This window comes from Oncorhynchus nerka, unplaced genomic scaffold, assembly GCF_034236695.1.
Source record: "Oncorhynchus nerka isolate Pitt River unplaced genomic scaffold, Oner_Uvic_2.0 unplaced_scaffold_2261, whole genome shotgun sequence".
Classification (NCBI taxonomy): domain Eukaryota; kingdom Metazoa; phylum Chordata; class Actinopteri; order Salmoniformes; family Salmonidae; genus Oncorhynchus; species Oncorhynchus nerka.
The window spans coordinates 1-20086 of record NW_027039050.1 but is presented as its reverse complement, the minus strand read 5'-3'; the positions used below and the strand labels follow the sequence as shown (position 1 = coordinate 20086).

The window sequence follows — 20086 nt, the reverse complement described above, 5'->3', positions numbered from 1 at the left end:
ACTAGGGGTTAGAGCTAGTTCTGTCACCACTCTGTACTAGGGGTTAGAGCTAGTTCTGTCACCACTCTGTACTAGGGGTTAGAGCTAGTTCTGTCACCACTCTGTACTAGGGGTTAGAGCTAGTTCTGTCACCACTCTGTACTAGGGGTTAGAGCTAGTTCTGTCACCACTCTGTACTAGGGGTTAGGGCTAGTTCTGTCACCACTCTGTACTAGGGGTTAGGGCTAGTTCTGTCACCACTCTGTACTAGGGGTTAGGGCTAGTTCTGTCAGTACTCTGTACTAGGGGTTAGAGCTAGTTCTGTCAGTACTCTGTACTAGGGGTTAGAGCTAGTTCTGTCACCACTCTGTACTAGGGGTTAGGGCTAGTTCTGTCACCACTCTGTACTAGGGGTTAGGGCTAGTTCTGTCACCACTCTGTACTAGGGGTTAGAGCTAGTTCTGTCACCACTCTGTACTAGGGGTTAGAGCTAGTTCTGTCACCACTCTGTACTAGGGGTTAGGGCTAGTTCTGTCACCACTCTGTACTAGGGGTTAGAGCTAGTTCTGTCACCACTCTGTACTAGGGGTTAGAGCTAGTTCTGTCACCACTCTGTACTAGGGGTTCGAGCTAGTTCTGTCACCACTCTGTACTAGGGGTTAGAGCTAGTTCTGTCACCACTCTGTACTAGGGGTTAGAGCTAGTTCTGTCACCACTCTGTACTAGGGATTAGGGCTAGTTCTGTCAGTACTCTGTACTAGGAGTTAGAGCTAGTTCTGTCACCACTCTGTACTAGGGGTTAAAGCTAGTTCTGTCAGTACTCTGTACTAGGAGTTAGAGCTAGTTCTGTCAGTACTCTGTACTAGGAGTTAGAGCTAGTTCTGTCAGTACTCTGTACTAGGAGTTAGAGCTAGTTCTGTCAGTACTCTGTACTAGGGGTTAGGGCTAGTTCTATCAGTACACTGACAATGAACAGCAATTAGTGTTAAACCGTATTTACAGGAATAATTCTAGTAATATGAACACAGTTCAGTTCACAGTTCAACACATATGTTACCCTGTGTGCTACAGCTCTAAAATATAAATCAATCTTTCTATAGTGGTGTGGCTCCCCATTCACTTACCAGTGACCACAGACTTAAAGGCACGGTTGTGCCCCACAAACTCACAGTCGTCGCCCTTCTTAATGACACCCCTCTCCAAAGTGCCAGTCACCACCGTACCCCTGCCTGAAAGAGGGATGAATGAATACACATTTTAATAAATGGTGTTGACACCCAGAGAGAGACGTGGTCAGACAACAGCAGAAAGATCAGAACAGAGACAGACGTGGTTAGACAACAGCAGAAAGATCAGAACAGAGAGAGACGTGGTTAGACAACAGCAGAAAGATCAGAACAGAGAGAGACGTGGTCAGACAACAGCAGAAAGATCAGAACAGAGAGAGACGTGGTTAGACAACAGCAGAAAGATCAGAACAGAGAGAGACGTGGTTAGACAACAGCAGAAAGATCAGAACAGAGAGAGACGTGGTTAGACAACAGCAGAAAGATCAGAACAGAGAGAGACGTGGTCAGACAACAGCAGACAGATCAGAACAGAGAGAGACGTGGTCAGACAACAGCAGAAAGATCAGAACAGAGAGAGACGTGGTCAGACAACAGCAGAAAGATCAGAACAGAGACAGACGTGGTCAGACAACAGCAGAAAGATCAGAACAGAGAGAGACGTGGTCAGACAACAGCAGACAGATCAGAACAGAGACAGACGTGGTTAGACAACAGCAGAAAGATCAGAACAGAGACAGACGTGGTTAGACAACAGCAGAAAGATCAGAACAGAGACAGACGTGGTTAGACAACAGCAGAAAGATCAGAACAGAGACAGGCGTGGTCAGACAACAGCAGACAGATCAGAACAGAGAGAGACGTGGTTAGACAACAGCAGACAGATCAGAACAGAGAGAGGCGTGGTCAGACAACAGCAGACAGATCAGAACAGAGAGAGGCGTGGTTAGACAACAGCAGACAGATCAGAACAGAGAGAGACGTGGTCAGACAACAGCAGACAGATCAGAACAGAGAGAGACGTGGTTAGACAACAGCAGACAGATCAGAACAGAGAGAGCGTGGTTAGACAACAGCAGACAGATCAGAACAGAGAGAGACGTGGTCAGACAACAGCAGACAGATCAGAACAGAGACAGATGTGGTCAGACAACAGCAGACAGATCAGAACAGAGACAGATGTGGTCAGACAACAGCAGACAGATCAGAACAGAGAGAGCGTGGTTAGACAACAGCAGACAGATCAGAACAGAGACAGACGTGGTTAGACAACAGCAGACAGATCAGAACAGAGAGAGACGTGGTCAGACAACAGCAGACAGATCAGAACAGAGAGAGACGGGTCAGACAACAGCAGCATGATCAGAACAGAGACAGAAGTACTGACAGCTGAGGGGACAAGTCCATCACACATGCATCAATCAAATAAACAGTGAAACAGGAAAGGCAAAGGAAACTGATACAGGTCCTTCCTAAACAGTTACTGTCACTAAATCACAACGACAGGGAGAGGAGAACTGCATGATAGATACCACTGATTATTCACACAGAGATGTACAGGAAACAGGCACGTTGTTCCCATCACAAAACACATGCTGCACAGACAGAAATAATCATTTCAAAAAATTGTTTGTATAAGGGACAGGCTTGTATGGGGAGCAAGGGGACAGGCTCTGTATGGGAGCAATATAACAGGCCTGTATGGGGAGCAAGGGGCAGGCTCCTGTATGGGGAGCAAGGGGGCAGGCTCTGTATGGGAGCAAGGGGACAGGCCTGTATGGGGAGCAAGGGGACAGGCTCTGTATGGGGAGCAAGGACAGGCCTGTATGGGGAGCAAGGACAGGCTCTGTATGGGGGAGCAAGGGGACAGGCTCAGGCGGGGGAGCAAGGGGGGCCTGTATGTAGCCAGGCCCCATGGGGAGAGCAAGGACAGGCTCTGTATGGGGGAGCAAGGGGCAGGCTCTGTATGGGGAGCAAGGACAGGCTCTGTATGTAGGCCTGTATGGGGAGCAAGGGGACAGCAGGCTCCATGTGGGGAGCAAGGGGACAGTGGCTCTGTATGGGAGCAAGGGACAGTTCTGTATGGGGAGCAAACAGGCTCTGTATGGGGGAGCAGGTTCTGTGGCTGGGGAGCAAGGGGGCAGGCTCTGTATGGGGAGCAAGGGGACAGGCCCTATGGGGGAGCAAGGGGCAGGCTCATGGGGGACAGGCCTGTATGGGAGCAAGGGGGCAGGCTCTGTATGGGGATAAGGGGGCAGGCTCTGTATGGGGAGCAAGGGGACAGGCTCTGTATGGGGAGCAAGGGGGCAGGCTGCATGGGGAGCAAGGGACAGGCTCAGAATGGGGAGCAAGGGACAGGCCTGTATGGGGAGCAAGGACAGGCTCTGTATAGATAAGGACAGGCTCTGTATGGGGAGCAAGGGGCCCTGTATGGGGAGCAGGTGGCTTGCATGGGGAGCAAGGGGACAGGCTCTGTATGGGGGAGCAAGGGGGCAGGCTCTGTGGGGAGACAAGGGGGCAGGCTCTGTATGGGGAGCAAGGGGCAGGCTCCAGATGGGGGAGCAAGGGGGCAGGCTCTGGTATGGGGGAGCAGCAAGCAGGCTCTGTATGGGGAGCCTTGTATGGGGAGAGCAAGGGCCCTGTATGGGGAGCAAGGACAGGCCTGTGGTGGGGGAGCAAGGGGACAGGCCTCTGTATGGGGAGCAAGGGGACAGGCTCTGTATGGGGAGCAAGGGGACAGGCCTGTATGGGGAGCAAGGGGCAGGCCCCAGATGGGGGAGCAAGGGGGCAGGCTCTGTATGGGGAGCAGGACAGGCTCTGTATGGGGAGCAAGGAGACAGGTCTGTATGGGGAGCAAGCCTGCATGGGGAGCAAGCCTGTATGGGGAGCAAGGACAGTGGCCCAGATAGAGCAGAGAGCAGTAATTCTGTATGGGGGAGCAAGGACAGCCCCATGGGGAGCAAGGGGGCAGGCTCTGTATGGGGAGCAAGGACAGGCTCCTGTATGGGAGCATGGGTGGACAGGCTCTGTATGGGGAGCAAGGGGGCAGGCTCTGGTATGGGAGCAAGGGGGACAGGCTCTGTAATGGGGAGCAGTGGGACAGGTTCTGTACGGGAGCAAGGGACAGGCTCCACGGGGAGCAAGGGGACAGGCTCCCACGGGAGCAAGGGGGCAGGCTCTGTAATGGGAGCAAGGGGGCAGGCCTGTATGGGGAGCAAGGACAGGTCTGGTATGGGGAGTAAGGGGGACAGGCTCTGTATGGGGAGCAAGCCTGTATGGGGAGCAGCCTGTATGGGGAGCAAGCCCTGTATGAGCAAGGGGACAGGCCCTTGTATGGGGAGCAAGGGGACAGGCTCCCAGTATGGGGAGCAAGGAGACAGGCCCCAGAAGGGGGAGCAAGGGACAGGCCCTGTATGGGGAGCAAGGGGCAGGCTCTGTATGGGGGAGCAAGGACAGGCCTGTATGGGGAGCAAGGGGCAGGCTCTGTATGGGGAGCAAGGGACAGGCCTGTATGGGGAGCAAGGACAGGCTCTGTATGGGGAGCAAGGGGACAGGCTCCATGGGGAGCAAGGGTGGCTCTGTATGGGGGACATGGGGCAGGCCTGTATGGGAGCAAGGGGACAGGCTCTGTATGGGGAGCAAGGGGACAGGCTCTGTATGGGGAGCAAGGGGACAGGCTCTGTATGGGGAGCAAGGGGGCAGGCTCTGTATGGGGAGCAAGGGGGCAGGCTCTGTATGGGGAGCAAGGGGGCAGGCTCTGTATGGGGAGCAAGGGGACAGGCTCTGTATGGGGAGCAAGGGGACAGGCTCTGTATGGGGAGCAAGGGGACAGGCTCTGTATGGGGAGCAAGCTCTGTATGGGGAGCAAGCTCTGTATGGGGAGCAAGGGGACAGGCTCTGTATGGGGAGCAAGGGGGCAGGCTCTGTATGGGGAGCAAGGGGACAGGCTCTGTATGGGGAGCAAGGGGACAGGCTCTGTATGGGGAGCAAGGGGACAGGCTCTGTATGGGGAGCAAGGGGACAGGCTCTGTATGGGGAGCAAGGGGACAGGCTCTGTATGGGGAGCAAGGGGACAGGCTCTGTATGGGGAGCAAGGGGGCAGGCTCTGTATGGGGAGCAAGGGGACAGGCTCTGCATGGGGAGCAAGGGGACAGGCTCTTGCATGGGGAGCAAGGGGACAGGCTCTGTATGGGGAGCATGGGGTAATGGGGCCCTGTATGGGGATAAGGGCAGGCTCTGTATGGGGAGCAAGGGGCAGGTCTGTATGGGGAGCAAGGGGGGCAGGCTCTGTATGCACGGGACAGTGATCCCATCGCCGTGTTTTATCTATTGTCATGTTTTCATTAGAAACACCTATCTGAAGTGCACAGTGGAAGAGCTTGAATTTATCCCCGCAGTACTTGAATGATGTCATTTTAATTAACTTAACAATGAGTCAGATCAATGACATAGAGAGGAGAAGAAACCAAGGAAGGGCAAAACAGCTTTTTAACTAAATGACAAATCTGGTTTCTTTACAATTTGAGCTAGTTGTCAGTCACCTGGGATGGAGTAGACTCCCCAATGGGCAGCAGGGAAGGGGTTTCTCCAGCTCTCTCTGGGCAGAGGACGATTCATCCACTACTGCTAGGAGCTTCCATACCGCGTTCACCCCAAGGTCAGGCTGTTTGTTCTGGGGAGGTTAGGACGAGATGAGACAACAGGTAAGGTTTCACCTAAACGTTAGCCTCAATTACCAGACTGATTACCACTGCACTGTCTGTCTGGAAGGGACGCCGTTTGGGCCAAGAGGCGTTGCACAAAACAAATTCAAAAGTGATTGAATCACCTTCAAACCACTCAGAGAGGCCACAGTGCTGCATTTTTCAGAAGTAAGACAAGCACTTGCCATTTTCAAGAGAAAGGCATGTCGAACAGCAGGACAATCAAGCAAATGAGCCAAAAAAGGCAGATAAATATTATCAACGTGAGAATATGTCAACGTGAGAATAAAATAAATATTGTAGCCCAACATCAGCTAGGGGTATATCTAACAATTTGCACTAATATTTTTGCCAAATTGTAGAGATGATAGAGATGAGGGTACTGCACGGAATCAATACAGAGAAAGTCTTGATACAGTAACCTCAGATAGCCTTCAGTTCTCTAATTTAGATGAGATGCTTTCACACAGAACAGAGCAGCTCTGATAGGCAGCAGAGTTTATTTAGCAGAGTTCAGACTGTCATGTAAAGCTTTATATTTAGCCATCACCTTGTAAGTATGACGTTATGTGTTGTCTACTGTCCGTCTACTGTCCGTCTGTCTGTCTACTGTCTGTCAGCAACGGTGCTACGTGTCCGTCATCAACTAAACCAATCCCATAGTCAGAGGATGCTGATTGGTCTGTCAGCAACGTGCCGTGTCATCAACTAAACCAATCCCATAGTTCAGAGGATGCTGATTGGTCTGTCAGCAACGGTGCTACGTGTCGCGTCATCAACTAAACCAATCCCATAGTTCAGAGGATGCTGATTGGTCTGTCAGCAACGGGTGCTACGTGTCCGTCATCAACTAAACCAATCCCATAGTTCAGAGGATGCTGATTGGTCTGTCAGCAACGGTGCTATGTGTCCGTCATCAACTAAACCAATCCCATAGTTCAGAGGATGCTGATTGGTCTGTCAACGGTGCTACGTATCCGTCATCAACTAAACCAATCCCATAGTTCAGGGGATGCTGATTGGTCTGTCAGCAACGGTGCTACGTGTCCGTCATCAACTAAACCAATCCCATAGTTCAGAGGATGCTGATTGGTCTGAAGCAATGGTGATAGAAAAGACGGGCTCATGCTGTCGCAGAGCCCTGCCAGACTGATACCCCTGCCAGACTGATACCCCTGCAGCGTTTAATGTAAGCTCGTGTTTAACGTAAGCTCGTGTTTAACGTAAGCCCGTGTTTAATGTAAGCCCGTGTTTAATGTAAGCTCGTGTTTAATGTAAGCTCGTGTTTAACGTAAGCCCGTGTTTAATGTAAGCCCGTGTTTAATGTAAGCTCGTGTTTAATGTAAGCTCGTGTTTAACGTAAGCTCGTGTTTAATGTAAGCTCGTGTTTAATGTAAGCTCGTGTTTAATGTAAGCTCGTGTTTAACGTAAGCCCGTGTTTAATGTAAGCTCGTGTTTAATGTAAGCTCGTGTTTAATGTAAGCCCGTGTTTAATGTAAACTCACGTTTAATGTAAGCTCACGTTTAATGTAAGCTCACGTTTAATGTAAACTCAAGTTTAATGTAAGCTCACGTTTAATGTAAGCTCACGTTTAATGTAAGCTCACGTTTAATGTAAGCTCACGTTTAATGTAAGCTCACGTTTAATGTAAGCTCACGTTTAATGTAAGCTCACGTTTAATGTAAGCTCGCGGGGTCGTCTGCTAAATGACTTAAATGTAAATGTCAGGAGGATTTGTGAGGCTACATAAAAGGACCACATTGAAATAAGTCAGTTGACTTTGTGTTTTTAAACATCAATTATGTTGCATGTATGTATTATTGTACGAACATGGCTGAAGCAACCGTATGTATTTTAAAACGGTCATAAAAATACAATGGATCAACCTTCCTAGCAAGCTGATAGCCTATCTGAAGTTGTGAGGTTATTCTGTCACCACCACAACCCTACCTCGTACCAGGCACTCACCTCCAGGGCACAGAGGGCCGAGCCGATGACGACGGGCGTGTTTTCACCGTCGAGCAAACTCTGTGAGCAGCTCTCTGATCTCCAGCTCAACCAGCTCCAGCATCTCCTTGTCCTCCACCGCATCCGCCTTGTTCACAAACACACCACCACGTGCTCCACGCCGATCTGCCGGGCCAGCAGGAGGTGCTCCCTGGTCTGGGGCATCTGTCCGTCCGTGGCCGCCACCACCAGGATGCAGCCGTCCAGCTGAGCCGTGCCTGTGATCATGTTCTACAGGAGAAAGGTCAACATGTCACCTTGTGTGACAATCTAACTGTCATTCTCTATTTCTTTACCTTTCATACTGAATACTGCATTGTTGAGGAAGAGCCTGCTAGTCACCATCTCTCTGTTCTGTTTATACCTGCTGTGACAAATCAACGTGAACTTGAGCCAATGTCCCTAGCCTCAAACCCCCCATTAAAATTCTGGTCCCGTAATCACAGTGTCTCAGTAGGAGTAGAGATGTAGGATCGGTTTTGCCTTTTAAATGACAGACCTGCCAAACACTTCGGCACCACAGATAATGGTTTTACATGTTGTTTTGTCCTTTAGCCACTGTTATCCAGAGCAACTATGGTCAAGTGCCTTGCTCAAGGGCACAGACAGATGTATTACCTAGTCAGCTCAGGGATTTGAACCAGCTAACTTTTGGTTACTGGCCCAACGTTCTTAACCCGTAGGCTACCTGCCACCCCACGCGATACCCACACTGCTCAAATCATAGGCAAATACACATTTGAGTTCCTTTACCTAATAATGATGTTGGCAGAAGACTGCCTCAGCAGGAATGGTATGCTACAGACTGTTCAAGGTACTTGGTCATTGGCTGCTCTTCAGTAGGTTTTTAGTTTTACCAGGCAAGTCAGCTTGCCAGGTAAGAACAAATTCTTATTTTCAACGACGGCCTAGGAACAGTGGGTTAACTGCCCTGTTCAGGGGCAGAACAATAGATTTGTACCTTGTCAGCTCGGGAATTCTACCTTGAAACCTTTTGGTTACTAGTCCAACGCTCTAACCAGTAGGCTACCTGCCGCCCTAGTTAACTAGCAATACGTTTAAATGTCCAATCAGGGCTCTTCCTAGGATTTTCTGACAAAGTGGTGCTGATGTTGGCCAAAGGTTGGGTAGGGGGAGGTCCGGAGTGGTTTAGTCAATTTCCCCCTCAGGAAGTTGGAGCATTTAGCAATTTTGAAAAACCTGTAACTGCCATTTCCTGAAACCTAGAGTCTTAAATTATATCAAACAATGTAGCCAACACAGAAGTCTTGTATGAGCCTAAATAAAACTGAAGTGGTCTCAATGAAGCTATCAGCATTATTCTAGGTTCAATTTAGGGGTAATGATTATTCTAATTAATAGTTGTCTTTATGTGGATAGTCTAGTGAAAATGTAAACGGTCTTGATTTTGTTTGGGGAGAAAATTCAGAATAATTAAATAACTGGATGCAATGTAGCGGTCCTGCTGACTGTAGTAGTCCTGCTGACTGTAGTAGTTCTGCTGACTGTAGCGGTCCCAGCTGACTGTAGCGGTCCCTGCTGACTGTAGCAGTTCTGCTGACTGTAGCAGTTCTGCTGACTGTAGTAGTTCTGCTGACTGTAGTAGTTCTGCTGACTGTAGTAGTTCTGCTGACTGTAGCGGTCCTGCTGACTGTAGCAGCCCAGCTGACTGTAGCAGCCCAGCTGACTGTAGCGGTCCTGTTGACTGTAGCGGCCCAGCTGACTGTAGCGGTCCCAGCTGACTGTAGCGGTCCCAGCTGACTGTAGCGGTCCCAGCTGACTGTAGCGGTCCTGCTGACTGTAGCGGTCCCTGCTGAGCTGACTGTAGCGGTCCCAGTCAGAAGCGGTCCCTGCTGACTGTAGCAGTCCTGACTGTCCCTGCTGTAGCGGTCCTGCTGTAGCGGTCCCAGCTGACTGTAGCGGTCCCTGCTGACTGTAGCGGTCCCTGCTGACTGTAGCGGTCCCTGCTGACTGTAGCGGTCCCTGCTGACTGTAGCGGTCCCAGCTGACTGTAGCGGTCCTGCTGACTGTAGCAGTCCTGCTGACTGTAGCGGTCCTGCTGACTGTAGCGGTCCTGCTGACTGTAGCGGTCCCAGCTGACTGTAGCGGCCCCAGCTGGTCCCAGCTCAGCGGTCCCAGCTGACTGTAGTTCTGCTGACTGTAGCGGTCCCAGCTGACTGTCCCAGCTGACTGTAGCGGCCCCCTGACTGTAGCGGTCCTGTTGACTGTAGCGGTCCTGCTGACTGTAGCGGTCCCAGCTGACTGTGCGGTCCCAGCTGCTGAGCCCCGGTCCTGCTGACTGTAGCGGTCCTGCTGACAGCTGACTGGAAGGGTCCTGCTGACTGTAGCGGTCCTGCTGACTGAGCGGTCCCAGCTGCGGTCCTGTCCTGCTGACTGTAGCGGTCCCTGCTGACTGTGAGAGGTCCTGTTGACCGGTCCTGCTGACTGTAGCGTCCTTGCTGACTGTGTCCCAGCTGACTGTAGCGGTCCTGCTGACTGTAGCGGCCCCAGTTGACTGTAGCGGCCCCAGCTGACTGTAGCGGTCCCAGCTGACTGTGGCGGTCCTGCTGAGTTCTGCTGACTGTAGCGGCCTGCTGACTGTAGCGGTCCCACTGTAGCGGTACCCCAGCTGACTGTGAAAAGTCCTGACTGTAGCGGTCCCCAGCTGACTGTAGCGGTCCTGCCAGTCCCAGCTGACTGTAGCGGTCCTGCTGACTGTAGCGGTCCTGCTGACTGTAGCGGTCCTGCTGACTGTAGCGGTCCCCTGCTGTCCCAGCTGACTAACTACTTAACTCTTTTGTAATGATGCCTTAGCTAAGGAGCCAACTACCAAATAATAGTGGTTATGTGCTTGACTAACACATCCATTACCCAACCATTATTCCTCACACATCAGTGGTATCAACAGACGAAGTGGAGAGCTGCCATCCAGCTGGAGGGAGCAAAAAATACTCAAGGGGGCGGGACGGAGCAGAGGGCGAGAGATGTTCTCTCCTCGCCCCGGACCTCTGATTGGCTCAGCTCCAACATCAAATGGTTGAGTCAAAAACAATAATGTGTTCTGTATATTTTAGAGTCGTTTTTTTAACCGGAGTATAAATTATAGTAAATAAGGAGGAACTGATCCTAGATCAGCACTCCTACTGAGACTCTGTGAAAACGGGCCTCGGGGTTATGGCTAAGCAACATGCCGAACATCCCTGTGCTGTATAACTATCCAATCAGATCTTCTCAAACCCACAGAGGGGTTTACCTGACGACTCAAACATGAATTCTTCCACTGCTCTATGTTCGCTTTATATTTCAGTCTGAGACTACCATCATTGAAGTGGTTTGTAGTGACTTCAAAAATGGGGGGTGTACAAAACAAAAGTTGTCAGTGATTGGATCGTCTTTCACCAATCAGAGTATCAAAACCAATGGCAAAATTTCAAAACACCACTTTACCCCGTGTGTTCTGGCTCTGGCCTAACCCATCAGTTTCTGGGACCAATCAGAATGGTTACATTGTGTTTGTGTTCTAGAAATAGATCAGGTAGGTATGCAGATCCAGACTCGTTGTGGGAAAAAACTCTAGTCTGTGGACGTAGCGTGGCATTTGGCTGGAGCAAGGAGTTAGGTTAGCCAGGCAACAGAGAGGTATGGGTTTGTGGTGGACTTTAGAATGGGAATAACATGTGTGTTCAGGCGCTTGTGTTACCTTGACGTAGTCAGCATGGACGGGCAGTCTGTGTGTGCATAGTGTCTGTTGGCTGTGGTGTACTCTACATGGATGCATTGATGGTGATGCCCTGGCCTTCTCCTCAGGGCATTGTCAATGTCCTCATACTTCTTATACAGCGGGCACCTCCAGCCTCAGCCAGCACTAGGAACCACAAAGGCTCAATTAGAAACATACAATAGCATCATATATAGAGAACACACAGCATCTGACAGAACATTGTTATTTTGCTGGCAGATGCTTTGATTGATCCAACAGTCCACAGTAACTCAGTGGGTTTCAAGCAGCTTGTTATCTGCTTAGTTTGAATTCAATAATAGATGTAAAATGAGAAAAATAAAAGGTGACATCAGTTACCTTTGGTGATGTAGCCGTTAGAGTTGTCTTGCCATGGTCAACATGGCCAATCGTGCCAATGTTCACATGGGGCTTGTCTCTTGCGTATGTTTCTTGGCCCCTTGGCCTCTGCTGCAAAAGTTCCGCCGAGTAAATGGCACTGCACACTGAGAGAAAAAAGGATGAAGAAGAGTGTTTGATGGACAGCAGGGCCAGAAGACTCATATGGGCAGGAGATCAGTCAAAAAGGCAACCCAGTTTTTGCCACCCAAAGCATTACTAAAACCAGCAAACATTACTACCCCTAGGACTGTAATTTGATATCCCTGATTGGTTAGCCATAGGATGTGGGAATGAATGCATACTCAAAACACTGTCTAGGTACTCACCAGTTTATAGGAGCTGTGCAGAAGACCCGGTGAGGAAAGCTGAAGGGCTAGAACGAAAACATGCATTTAATAATCAGGTGGAGTCGAGACCGTCGACTGTGTCAAGAGAAGTCGCTAGCTAAATATCACAAGGTGTACATACATGGCTTAGGGGCCATCTAGCTTCGTCCTGCAACATAAGAGATTATGTTAACATTATTGGGTTTATTATATACAACTGGCTATGTTGCGGGACGAAAGCTAGGCCACATACATAATGTGTATAGGCTAGTTATCTGTTATAACCTAGGCTACCTCAATACACATTACTGTTCCCTGTATGTTATTCTTTCAAACTGCAAATGTTTCTGACGCTAGCTACATCGTTAGAAAACTAATTTCGTTTTTAACTGTATCTGACACGTTTCTGATAGGCCTAACGTTTTCACAACGCAAGAGATAGCTAGTTTAACTAATATTATTTAACGACCTTGCACTGCGGAACGAGTCGAGCGGCTAGCCTACAGCATCACTTGCTCACTAGGGTTCATTCAAACCCCACATACGTTTCGTCGCGATTAAAAAGCAAACATTATAATGGTAATAAAGATGATTAATAATTGAACACAGTAAATTACAATATTGGGCGTGTGGTTGTGAATGCGTTGTATAACTTTAACTAACCAGAGAAACATGCACGAAGCCCAACGAGCGCCGCCATCTTGACTGACAAGCGGATGAAAAGTGACGTCATTACATGGTGACCGTTTCTTTTCTTCTTCGTCTGTGGGTTATATGGCGGACTACAACCCAAAAGATGTGTTGCCGCCACCAACTGGATGGGTTGAAACCAAAACAAGGTAAAAGAAAATCCATACGTGGTAGGGAAACTAATTTAATCCACCCAAATAAAATAGTACATTGACAAAACAAAACTCCCACTTCTTCCTTCTTTCAATTCTCCATATCTCCTTTCTCAGGCTCTAGGGCCTGAGAGGGTGGTAAACGGCTTGTGACAATATTCCATTTAACTCCTTGATAAGAAATATTTCAGCCCCAGGAACCGCTCTGCTGCATCCACAATGATTTATATCTTCCTGGACCTTCTCTCCACCTTGGCAGTGCCATTAATTACCATAGCTAAAAAAGGCCACAAAGTCCCACCATCTTAAGTCCAGTGCTTCTCTCCTGTTACTGGGCAAGTGGGCAAAGGTAACATACCCCATCCTTCCAGCACGTCAGAATCTAACTGACTTACAAAACTCAGTATTGGACGCATACTGACCTTTAAGTAAGTACTTAACTTCAAAGGAAGTTTCAAGTAGACAAGTAGGGTTGGGGCTGTGTAGACCACACTATCTACCTAGAGAGTTTTCATCTGTATTTTTGTAGCTGTCTACATACCACTAGAACAAGGCTGGCACTAAAACTGAACTCAATGAGATGTATTCCGCCGTGAAAACAGGAAAATGCTCATGCAGAGGTGGAGCTCTAGTGGCCGGGTAATTTAATGCAGGGAATCTTAAATCAGTTTCACCTAATTTCTATCAGCATGTTAAATGTGCACCAGAGTGAAAACAATTCTAGACCACATTTACTCCACACAGAGATGCGTACAATTTTTCCCTCGCCTTCCATTTGGTAAGTCTGACCATAACTCTATCCTCCTTATTCCTGCTTCCAAGCAAAAATTAAAGCAGCAAGCACCAGTGACTCGGTCTATAAAAAAGTGGTCAGATTAAGCAGATGCTAAACTACAGGACTGTTTTTGCCCGCACAGACTGGAATATGTTCTGGGATTCTTCCGATGGCATTGAGGAATACACCACATCAGTCACTGGCTTTATCAATAAGCGCATCGAGGACGTCGTCCCCACAGTGACACGTACATACCCCAAACCAGAAGCCATGGATTACAGGCAATATTTGCACTGAGCTAAAGGGTAGAACTGACGCTTTCATGGAGCGGGACTCTAACCCGGAAGCTTATAAGAAATCCCTCTATGCCCTCCGACGAACCATCAAACAGGCAAAGCGTCAATACAGGAATAAGATGGAATTGTAATACACCGGCTCCGACGCCCGTCGAATGTGTCAGGGCTTGCAAACTATTACAGGCTACAAAGGGAAGCACATCCACGAGCTGCCCAGTGACACGAGCCTACCAGACAAGCTAAATCACTTCTATGCTCGCTTCGAGGGCAAAGTAACACTGAAACATGCATGAGAGCATCAGCTGTTCTGACGACTGTGTGATCATGCTCTCCGCAGTCAATGTGAGTAAGACCTATAACAGGCTAACATTCACAAGGCCGCTTATCAGATTGCAGGGACGTGTACTCCGAGCATGCACTCACCAACTGGCAAGTGTCTTCACTGACATTTTCGACCTTTCCCTGTCGGAGTCTGGCAATACCAACATGTTTCAAGTAGGCCACCAATAGTCCCTCTGCCCAAGAAAACTAAGGTCACCTGCCTAAATGACTACCGACCCGTAGCACTCCGTCTGTAGCCATGAAATGCAGTGAAAGGCTGGTCATGGCTCACATCAGCACCATTATCCCAGAAACCCTAGACCCACTCCAATCTGCATACCGCATCAACAGATCCAAAGATGAGGCATCTCTATTGCACTCCCACACTGCCCTTTTCCCACCTGGACAAAAGAAACACCTATGTGAGAATGCTATTCATTGACTACAGCTCAGATTTCAACACCATAGTGCAAAGCTCATCACTGCATACCGCAGTTAATGACCCTGGGACTAAACACCTCCCTCTGCAACTGGATCCTGAACTTCCTGACGGGTCACACAACAAAAAGTGTGATGGGATATCCAATGAATGAGAGTGCTAGCGTCTGTGTTGTCTATTATAGCTAGCTAACTATTACTGACTGCCATATTTGTGTAGAAACGTACAGAATATTTTTACCACCCAGGTGGTAAAGGTAGGTAGGTGCTTCTACACCTGCATTGCTTGCTGTTTGGGGTTTTAGGCTGGGTGTCTGTACAGCACGTTGAGATATCAGCTGATGTACGAAGGGCTATATAAATAAATTTGATTTGATTTGAGGTAGCACACATCCGCCACGCTGATCCTCAACATGGGGGGGCCTTCAGGAGTGAGTCCACAGTCCCCCTTCTGTACTGCCCTATTCACTCTATGACTGCACAGCCAGGCACAACTCCAACTCCATCATTAAGTTTGCTGTGACACAACAGTGGTAGGCCTGATCACCGACAACGATGAGACGTGAGAGACCTGACCGTGTGGTGCAAGGACAACAACCTCTCCCTCAACGTAATCAAGACAAAGGAGATGATTGTGGACTAGATTTGGCATGGGTCGGCAGATCCTTTAAGGTTTTACAGCTGCACCATCAAGAGCATCCTGACGGGTTTGCATCACCCCCCACTATGCTTCTGCTACTCTGTTATTATCTATGCATAGTCACTTTAATAACTCTACCTACATGTACATATTACCTCAATTACCTCGACACGGTGCCCCCGCACATTGACACATTGACTCTGTTCGGGTCCCACTGTATATAGCTCCACTATTGTTATTTACTGCTGCTCTTTAATTATTTGTTATTCTTATCTCTTATTTAAAAATATATATATTTTCTTAAAACTGCATTGTTGGTTAAGGGCTTGTAAGTAAGCATTTCACTCTACACCTGTTGAACTCGGCATGTGACAAATAACATTTGATTTGATCCTATTCAGTTGGTGGCGGCAATACACCTTTTGGGGTTGTAGTCCGCCATGAAACCCACAGAAGAAGAAGAATGGCTTCCTCTAAAACGCATGATGATTCTACGCACAGCAATTAGCTTCGGACTCAACTAGAATGTTCTAGTACCGTTACATTCTTGTACAGTATTAAAGGGCAGCGAAATAAGAATCAACGTTAACATTGTGACACTGTGTTTTGAACAAACAGGCGAGTAAAAGAGCAGCCCAGCTACGTCAAACTGCCTGACATGTTGTTTACTGTGCTAACAGTAGCTAGTGATAGCTTGCCGTGTAGCTCTCCAAATAGCTAAACCTACCCAGCTAACGTTATTCTGTATGTGCTTGATATTTGTGTGACAAATCATAGCCAGTAACTTGTTTGTTGTTAGCCAGGCCTAGCATCAGGATAAAAAGTCATATTTTCGTCACTTACCTAGCTAACGTTCGTTACAACTACTGTAATACCAAAATCGGGCTGTGGTTAGGTGATTTATTTGAGAATGGAATGTCCGTGGTCAGGAACCTGCGGCTCTTTTAATGCCCGTAGCTGCTTCCTGGAGATCTGGCTAAAATTAGTAATTCAAGTTATCAATAGACTATAGCATAATACTGATGGTATGTCAGAACTTGTAGAGCAGTTTGGAACCCTAATTGCAATTAATTGAACGTTACTAAGTGCAGAGGTTGATTTTGCTTTCTGACCACAATTCAGTGCCAAATTTGGGGAATAATACATTGACAAACAAGTTCTGGAATAATTTCACCCATTTTTCTCATCAGCACAGAGCATCATGGCAGAAGACCAACGCAACAGGAGACATCCCCAAAACCTCCAGGGTGTCCTCTTGGCTGTGGAGGCTGGCTCTGCTGCAGATGGACCCGCCTCCCTGAAACCCATGTCAGAGGGAGGTAATGGTCTTTTCTTAGTCACCTCCCAGGTCGTCTTCATTACAGATGACTGTGTAGATTAGCAGATCTCACAACAACTTGTTACATGACAACTTAATTTGACATGGACCGTAGTGTCACTTGTTACATTGACAACCAATTTGACATGGACCGTAATGTCACTTGTTACATTGACAACCAATTTGACATGGACCGTGATTGTCACTTGTTACATTGACAACCAATTTGGACATGGACCGTAATGTCACTTGTTACATTGACAAAACCAATTTGACATGGACCGTAATGTCACCGGTTACATTGAAACCAATTTTACATGGACCGTAATGTCACCTTGTTACATTGACAACCAATTTGACATGGACCGTAATGTCACTTGTTACATTGACAACCAATTTGACATGGACGTAATGTCACTTGTTACATTGACAACCAATTTGACATGGACCGTAATGTCACTTGTTACATTGACAACCAATTTGACATGGACCAAATGTCACTTGTTACATTGACAACCAATTTGACATGGACCGTAATGTCACTTGTTACATTGATAACCAATTTGACATGGATCGTAATGTCACTTGTTACATTGACAACCAATTTTACATGGACCGTAATGTCACTTGTTACAGAGGAAAGAATGGTTGAAAGGAGCTCTTCAAGTGGCCAAAGGACAGAACAGCGAGTGGAACAGATGAAGGAGTGTATACGTGTTCTGCTGAGATGGAGGGTGTGAGAGGGGGCTAGAGGGACAGGAGGAAGGAGAGGATGAAGAGGGGAGACAGAAGGGGCACTGGAGTTTCTCAGAGCTGTGTGAGAACCTAGACAATGCCAGAGGTAAGACATGCCAAGAAACAGGTGCTGATGTAAAGAAATTACACTTCAGCTTGTGACCCAAATGGGAAAGATTCCACTGTCTTTGATGGACCCTAGTTAAAACAATATCAAATTCAACTTTAAGTTGCTGTAGTTTTATACATTGCATTCTTTGAAAGCATTCGGACCCCTTGACCTTTTTTCACATTTTGTTACCTTATTCTAAAATGGATTAAACTACGTACAATACCCCATAATGACAAAGCAAAAAAAACTGAAATTTTACATAAATATTCAGACGCTTTACTCAGTACTTTGTTCAATCACCTTTCACAGCGATTAGTACCTCATCTTCTTGGGTATGACGCTACAAGCATGGTACATGTGTATTTGGGGGAATTTCTCCCATTCTTCACTGCAGATCTTCTCAAGCTCTGTCAGGTTGGATGGGGAGCGTCGCTGCACTGCTATTTTCAGGTCTCCAGAGATGTTCAATCGGATTTAAGTCTGGGCTCTGGTTGGCCACTCAGACTTTCAGAGACTTGTCCTGAAGCCACTCCTTGGCTGTGTGCTAAGGGTCGTTGCCCTGTTGGAAGGTGAACCTTCGCCCCAGTCTGAGGTTCTGGGCGCTCTGGAGGAGGTTTTCATCAATGATCTCTCTGTACTTTGCTCCGTTCATCTTTCCCTCGGTCCTGACTGATCTCCCAGTCTCTGCCACAAAACATCCCCACAGCATGATGCTGCCACCACCATGCTTCACTGTTGCGATGGTGCCAGGTTTCCTCCAGATGCGATGCTTGGCATTCAGGCCAAGGAGTTCAATATTAGTTTCATCAGACTAGATAATCTTGCTCTCATGGTCTGAGAGTCTTTAGGTGCCTTTTCAAACGCCAAGCGGGGCAGCCACTACTTTTACTGAGGTGTGGCTTCTGTCTGGCCACTCTACCATAAAGGCCTGATTGGTGGAGTACTTCAGAGATGGTTGTCCTTCTGGAAGGTTCTCCCATCTTCACAGAGGAACTGGAGCTTTGTCAGAGTGACCATCTGGTTCTTGGTCACCTCCCTGACCAAGGCCCTTCTACCCTAATTACTCAGTTTGGCTGGGCAGCCAGCTCTAGGAAGAGTCTCGGTGGTTCCAAACTTCGTCCATTTTAAGAATGATGGAGGCCACTGTTCTTGGGGACCTTCATTGCTGCAGACATTTTTGGTGCACTTCCCCAGATCTGTGCTTCGACACAATCCTGTCTCGGAGCTCTAAGGAATTTTCCTTCATTCTCATAGCTTGGTTTTTTGCTCTGACACGCACTGTCAACTGCGGGACCTTTATATAGACCGGTGTGTGCCTTTTCTAAATCATGTCCAATCAATTTAATTTACCACAGGTGGACTCCAAGTTGTAGAAACATCTCAAGGAATATCAATGGAAATAGGATGGACCTGAGCTCAATTTCGAGTCTCATAGCAAAGGGTCTGAATACTTATGTAAATAAGGTATTTCTGTTTATTATTTTTAATATATTTGCAAACATTTCTAAATACCAGTTTACTCATTATGGGGTATTGTGTGTGATGAAAAACATTTGTAATACATTTTTGAGTAAGGCTGTAATGTAACAAAATGTGTCAAAAGTCGGAGGGGTCTGAATACCTTCCTAATGCTCTGTACATTCCAGTAAAGACAGATCAACATGGACATGAATGACACGTTCTCTTCATTAATAATAATCCTGTGTGTATTGTCTCTGGTCTGTCTGTGTGTCAGACCTGATGACCCTGGGTGGGTTGGACCTGTGTATGTCGCAGTGCTTGAACCATCCTCAGGGCAGCGTAAGGTGGCGTGGTGCCCAGCTCATCGCCTCCTGTGCCCAGAACATGCCCCAAGTGCAGTGCCACTTACTCAGCAAGGGGGCGCTACCCAAACTGCTACAGCTGACTGACTCAGATCCCCACCCCACCGTTCGAGTGAAGGCCCTCTACGCTGTCTCCTGTAAGTGTTGCCCCTTGGATAGATACAAACCATATGGGAGCACATTCCACCATTGGGTAAATCCTGAATCATGAGAGAGAACTCTAGCCTATCAAAAGGCAAGGTTAAAATATTGCTACTATCTCCTGTTCCTCTCAGATCTAAGTGAAGTTCTGCTGGCCTGGGTGTTGCTGATAGGAGTTAATTTAGATCTGAGCATCAGTGAAGTACCACACAGTAACTCTTTCTCTCTCCATCAGGTCTGGTGCGGGAGCAGGAAGTAGGTCTCCGGGCCTTCCTCTCTCACGATGGCTTCTCTGTGCTGATGAGAGGCATGCAGTCTGACAACGAGAAACTGAGGACTAAGTCATCTTTCTTACTCCTCAACCTGCTCACAGTCCACCCAGAGCATAAAGGTGTGTGTGACTAACAGGTCCTCTCTGTCTGACTGCGAGACTCATTTGGAG

The 20086-nt window shown here is 48.0% G+C and overlaps 2 pseudogenes; one reads left to right on the top strand and one right to left on the bottom strand.

Annotated features, from left to right (window-relative positions):
- Window positions 1-315: 315 nt before the first annotated feature.
- On the bottom strand, window positions 316-12903 carry LOC135567271 (elongation factor Tu, mitochondrial-like; annotated as a pseudogene).
- A 3637-nt stretch (window positions 12904-16540) lies between these two features.
- Window positions 16541-20079, top strand: LOC135567270 (hsp70-binding protein 1-like; annotated as a pseudogene).
- The last annotated feature ends 7 nt before the right edge of the window (window positions 20080-20086 follow it).